Source organism: Ascaphus truei, chromosome 7 (genome assembly GCF_040206685.1).
Source record: "Ascaphus truei isolate aAscTru1 chromosome 7, aAscTru1.hap1, whole genome shotgun sequence".
NCBI lineage: Eukaryota > Metazoa > Chordata > Amphibia > Anura > Ascaphidae > Ascaphus > Ascaphus truei.
Window position 1 is genome coordinate 71071026 of NC_134489.1, and position 5602 is coordinate 71076627.

General features: G+C 44.3%; 1 long non-coding RNA gene across 1 annotated transcript; it reads left to right on the plus strand.

The window, feature by feature from the left end:
• The first annotated feature begins 3688 nt into the window (after positions 1-3688).
• On the plus strand, positions 3689-5359 carry LOC142498554 (uncharacterized). The gene is made up of 3 exons (XR_012802473.1): positions 3689-3769; positions 4283-4400; positions 5013-5359. It is a non-coding gene; the product is annotated as an uncharacterized LOC142498554 (long non-coding RNA).
• Positions 5360-5602: the final 243 nt, after the last annotated feature.

Below are 5602 nucleotides of genomic sequence, written 5' to 3' on the forward strand. Positions count from 1 at the left end.
GGGAGCAGGGTATAAAAGGTAGGAATTGTCAGGCTACACAGATGATGTGGCAGTCATCTCCCAGTCCTTCAGAGAGAAAGAAGTAGCTAAGAACATCCAGAAAGCACTAGACATGCTATCAACATGGTACAGCGACTGGCAAGTAGGACTGAACTCCAGCAAGACTACAGCTACACTGTTTACCAAAAAGAGGATCAAGGCACACCCGCCAATCACCCTCAACGGAGAGGCGATCAAATGGGAGCCAAACTGCTCTTACCTAGGGGTAATCCTAGATAGCAAGCTAAGCTGGAGAAACCACATTGAGAAGATTCAACAGAAGGCAACAACCAAGCTGGCAGCACTGTACCCCCTGCTGAAGACAAGGACCATGCCCATCAAGAGCAAAGTCAATGTGATCAAGGCGATCATTAGACCCACAATGATATACGCCTCCCCGGTGTGGAGTGGTTGCCACCAACAGCAAAGATCATCTCTCCAAAAATTACAGAACAAGGCGCTGCGGATTGCGTCCAACGCTCCACTTCCTACAAGAATAGCAGACCTTCATAGGGAACTGGGCATCGAGATGTTAGATGAACATCTAAAGAAGCTCAACAAGAAATTCTACAAGGAACTGGACCAGAACTCAAACCCGCTGATCAAGAAGCTTGCTGCGATCTCTGCAAACCCATTTGACCGCTACCCACGACCCATCACAGTGCTGACCCTGTGAAACCAACTCAACTGTGGCAAGTAACACAGATCAAGAAGCTTCCTAAAGAGTGCGACAATACACTCAACAAGAGAACTTGGAGTAATGAGGCTCAAGCCTCGGTATCCAATATCACCACTGACAGATTTAATCTGTCAGTCAGAACAGAACGGTCAGCTCCCTGTTCCTGGTGCAGCAAGTACGGAGGGTCACAGAAGGATTGTTTTTGACCAGCTGGACACCAAACAGCAGCAAAAGCTGATGATGGGGAGGACAACTATGGGGAGCCTCAGCAGCAAGCAATACGCTGGGGACACAAGGAAAATGCAGAAGTCCTTTTACAGAGAGTGAACCTTCAATGCCACTGATGCCTTGTGAAATTTCTAAGGTAAAAGGAAAGAGAAGAATTCCTCAACCTACAGAGGAGGTTGCAGACACATTTAGAGATGATCCTGGGACGTCAGGAAAGCGTGTGTTCGAAAGGAGCCGAGATGTACTGCAGCCCAGATTGACTGGCAGACTCAGCTGCAAAGTACCACGTAGGACTGTTGCCTTCTCTGCGAATTATTATATAAAGAGCAAGAAGGCAAGGCTGAGCGACAGAGGGGCCTGTCGGTGGTGGTCGCTAAGTGTGTGTCTATGGAGAAGGCAAAGGCAGCTGTTGCCACCATGGATGAAAAGCAGGGAGAGTCTGACAAAATGATTGCTGAATGGGAGCACTACAGAGGTCTCTCAGAGATGTTCGTAATCTCATCACAAAGCAGGACGTGGCCCAGAAGCCGGTCCACGCTCTTCGCACACAGGTCTGTAAATTGAAGGATGCTGAGGAAAATATCCTGATTCATTTAGAGACTGTAAAGAGACAAAATGCAAGTCTGAAAAAGGAAAATTCAGCTTTGACTGACCAGGCCAGTGAAGGAAATGAGAAGCTTCACCAAGTAGAAAAAGTGAAGGAACAATTGGTCCAGGAAAAGTTAGAAGTGCAGGAAGCACTGCGGAATGCAGAGAGAGCGCTGCAAGAAGAAAGGGTCTCCCTGAAGCAGCGCACACATGCGGAAAACATGCTGCAGGGCCAGCTGCAAGAGCTGCTTGCGAGTCTGCAGGAGGTGAAAGGTGGATGCTGAGGAGAAGCAGCGCGTTCTGCAGGAAGAAACTATCCAGGCTGCTAACGCAGTAAAAGTGCTGCAGGACAGAAAAGCATACGAATAATTCAGAAATGCTACAGAGCGTTTAGCCAAGGAAGGATGGAGAGGGAAAGCTATTTGTTCAAACGCTCTGTGACTGTTGCCATACAGTCCGCCTGCAGAAGGTGGAAAGCTTGTCTGCTTTCTCGCCAAAGTAAAGCAGCTCAGGTTATTCAGTCATTTTGAAGAATGAAGAATCAAAGAAGGAAGTATGAATACTCAAAGGAATGTGTTATTCTCCTACAGTCCAATGTTAGGAAGTATCAGCAACAAAGACGCTACAGGGATATGAAGAGAGCTGCTTGTGTGATTCAGTCCCAAGAAAGCTGTGCACTCTTATAAGCGTATCTGCAAGGTCGTTGCAGTGATATAGTCTGCTTTCCACAGAATGCAAAGTAGAAGGAGCAAGATTAATGATGTGCAACCAGGCGCATATGGTCACAGGGGAAAAGAGAAAGCACAACTCATGGAAGAACTCGTTGACAAGCGTTGGCGAAATGGAAAGATGAGCTAGAGCGAATACTTGGAGACGCTGTTGGAGTGCACAGGTAACAGAGACTTTGTCACCAGTGTTCTCTTCAACCACAACTACACATCACGGCACCGAACGAATTAAGAGGTAGCGAATTTATGGGTTTCAAGTGGAAAACCAAAGTTAATGGTAGGAGGAAAGATGGTCTTAGGAAAAGACATGGCAGCAAGGAGAATCAGATCCATAGATCGATTTATAAGTCATAAAGTGTGGAACACACAGAAAAGACTAAAGAGAAGTTTGGAGCTTTAATTGACTGGAAGTCAAAAAAAGAAGAAAAGGAGTCCATAAGATTCTCCCGAGAGGCCGAGCTTAGTCCCGGGAAGCAGGACTCACACACACACACACACATACACACTCGTTTAAATGGCCGATTGTGCGAAGGGCTACACTATGAGGGGGTAGGTATGTAAGGGAGTCAAGGAGTTAACACCGTCTGCAAGGATAAGGACAGCAACACGGGTGTCAGGTTTCCTGCCTGAGGCTTTGAATTAACTCCTGATTAAGCAGGGTTTAAAAGGCAGGGAGTAACTGCTTGTCAGGCAGCAAGCAAGGAGGGTCACAGAAGGATTGTCTGTGACCAGCTGGACCCCAAATGCTACAACAACTCCAAGTCTGGAGGGACCCAGGCTTGCTGTTCCCAGAGGGATCTACCTGGGAACAGCAGGGAAGCAATAACCCTGCACTACAGACAAGCCTGCAGAAACCAGAGTATGCCAGACCAGCATACTGAAATAAGAATTTGATATACAGTATATATATTGCGCTATGATACTGTTTTGTGTTTCAGACTGGTAACTGGACTACCCAGTCAGTCAGGTAGTTAGGGACTGGTCAGTCTAGTAAGTCTCCAAGATGGAGTAGGCTTTGTTTTTATGCTTTTGTTTTGGCTTATAGGGAAGGTACCCGATACTTTATGTTGCTTTGTGTTGTAAATAACCCTCTGGCGGGGTCTGCTTTGCCCTGGAATAGGCACTGTAGCCTGATTAGTTCCTGATCTGACGTCATCGTGCATCGTAGTGTCATATGACGTTGCTGACATCATGACGCGATAAAGTCATGTTGATAGGCAACGTGCCGTCTATACAGAACACACAAAAGGACAGAGGGTGGTGAACCTATCATCATTTGTATTGACTGATACTCAATTTAATGTCCTTAAGAAGGGCCTTGACTTTGTCCCTACATATAGTAGGAATTGTTTTGATACAACGGTTGAACTGTATACATTGTTCTGTGCCATTAATCTGAAAATTCTATTTGCAGAGAAACCCCCAAGGGATGGGGGAGCCAGCACAGCTCCCGCTGAAAATCCAGAGCAGCCTCTCACTATGGGACTAACTCGAGCTTTTGAAACAGGTAAATGTAGGAATAAGAGCACATACAGTCCACCCATTTTACATCCTACATTACAAATATTTAGTACAATGGTAACCAGGGAGGTGGGAATGATGAAGTGGGGGAATAAGCGTCACATATCTCCGCGCTCGTCCACACCCCCATAGCACACATTTTCTCCAGTAACAATCACCTTGCAGGCAGCCAATGTAGCTACACCCTACACCCTACACATTTCGCAAAATGCCTGCTTCTTCAGGTCTTAGTCCTTCAAGGCAGGTTGGTTATTTATAGCCTCTTTAGTTAACCCTTACATGCTCTGGTATTACTTTAGTGTGTAATATAAAATATGTATGTCATTGTTTTATGTGCGAAGGTGCAGGTTGGAGAGGGCGCTGTCTAACAAATTCCCATGTGCTTGTAGGTTTTTATAGATGTAAACATATTTATGTACAGTAGCTAGATTTGAAATTTAAAATGTCTGTTAAAAAAATATTAAGAGCTGCTCATTCTTTTCACCTTTTTATTTTCCAGCCAAAGAAAATGATAAAACAATTACAGCTATTACTCCCACTTCAAATAAAGCTGTAATCTTTCACATCAGAGATTCAAGTTCATGGCCTGAAGCATTTAGAAAATGGATATATCTTTGGTAGGCAATCTTTCTGACTTTCATTAAGTACAGTATCTACTGGGCTGAAAGTTGGAGCGTTCTGCAGAATACAAAGTGGGATAGGGTCATTATTTATGCACATCCCATTGTGCATAATTAAAAAGTATGCAGTATTTAGCAGATATAATTCTGGGAAAGTTATTGGGGTTGGCAAGAAATACAGCTACACTGGAGCAGCCAGAATTTCATAAGCTGTGACTCCTTTAATTTGGTACTTCTGCCAGTGCCTAGGACGAAAGTGAACTCAGTGCAGTGGCATGTTTAATAGGTAAAATGAAGCTAATTGATACCTGTTTGATTCCTCTATTTTTAAAGTATAAGTATCTTTAAATTTTCTTAATCTTTTACATTTTTCATGATGAACCAATACTTTGTAAGTTTTTTCTACAGGCATTATCTACTATTATTTGGTAATAAGACTCATCTGCAACTAGAGGGGGTGATGGGTGGGGGAAAGAGAGGGTTACAGAGAGGGGATGGATGGGGGGGGGATGAAGTTTATATATTTTTTAATAAGGAAAGCTCAAGATAAAAGTTTATGCGTAGGTTATAGTGACTTTATTTTCTTTTTTCCCTTCTGTCACTCTGAAGATCCGGCCTGGATCTTGCAGTCGGGTTTAAAAATGGACCCCCAAGCTATTCTGAGTTTGAATTGCCTGCCTAAGAACATAAACTTTATAGTTTAAAGCAGGGTATGATGTTACCCCAGAGGCTCGCTGTGTGTAGAAGCAAGCAGCATATCCGTTCATATCCTGCACGTACCTCAGTGCTCCCACACCCACACATCCCTCACACCTTTTCTAGAGTCGCAATCACCTCCTTGCATGCAGCCAATGTACTGTAGCTTCACCCTACACCTTTTGCAAAATGCCTGCTTCCTCCGGGGTCTTAGTCCTTCAAGGCAGCCTGCTTATTTATAGCCTCTTTAGTTAACCCTTACATGCTCAGTTATTTCTTTAATGTGTAATATAAAATGTGTATATGTCATTGTTGTATGTGCTAAGGTGCAAGTTGGAGGGGGCACTGTCTAACAAAATCCAGCAATAAAATACAGTTTACCGCATGGTTATGGATCTCATGCTATTGGTGCGACTTATGCTGGGAAGGCCACATTTCTACCTTATCTCATTGGAGCGCGGTAGCTCAACGGATGCAGAAGACTACACCTCTACACTAAACTC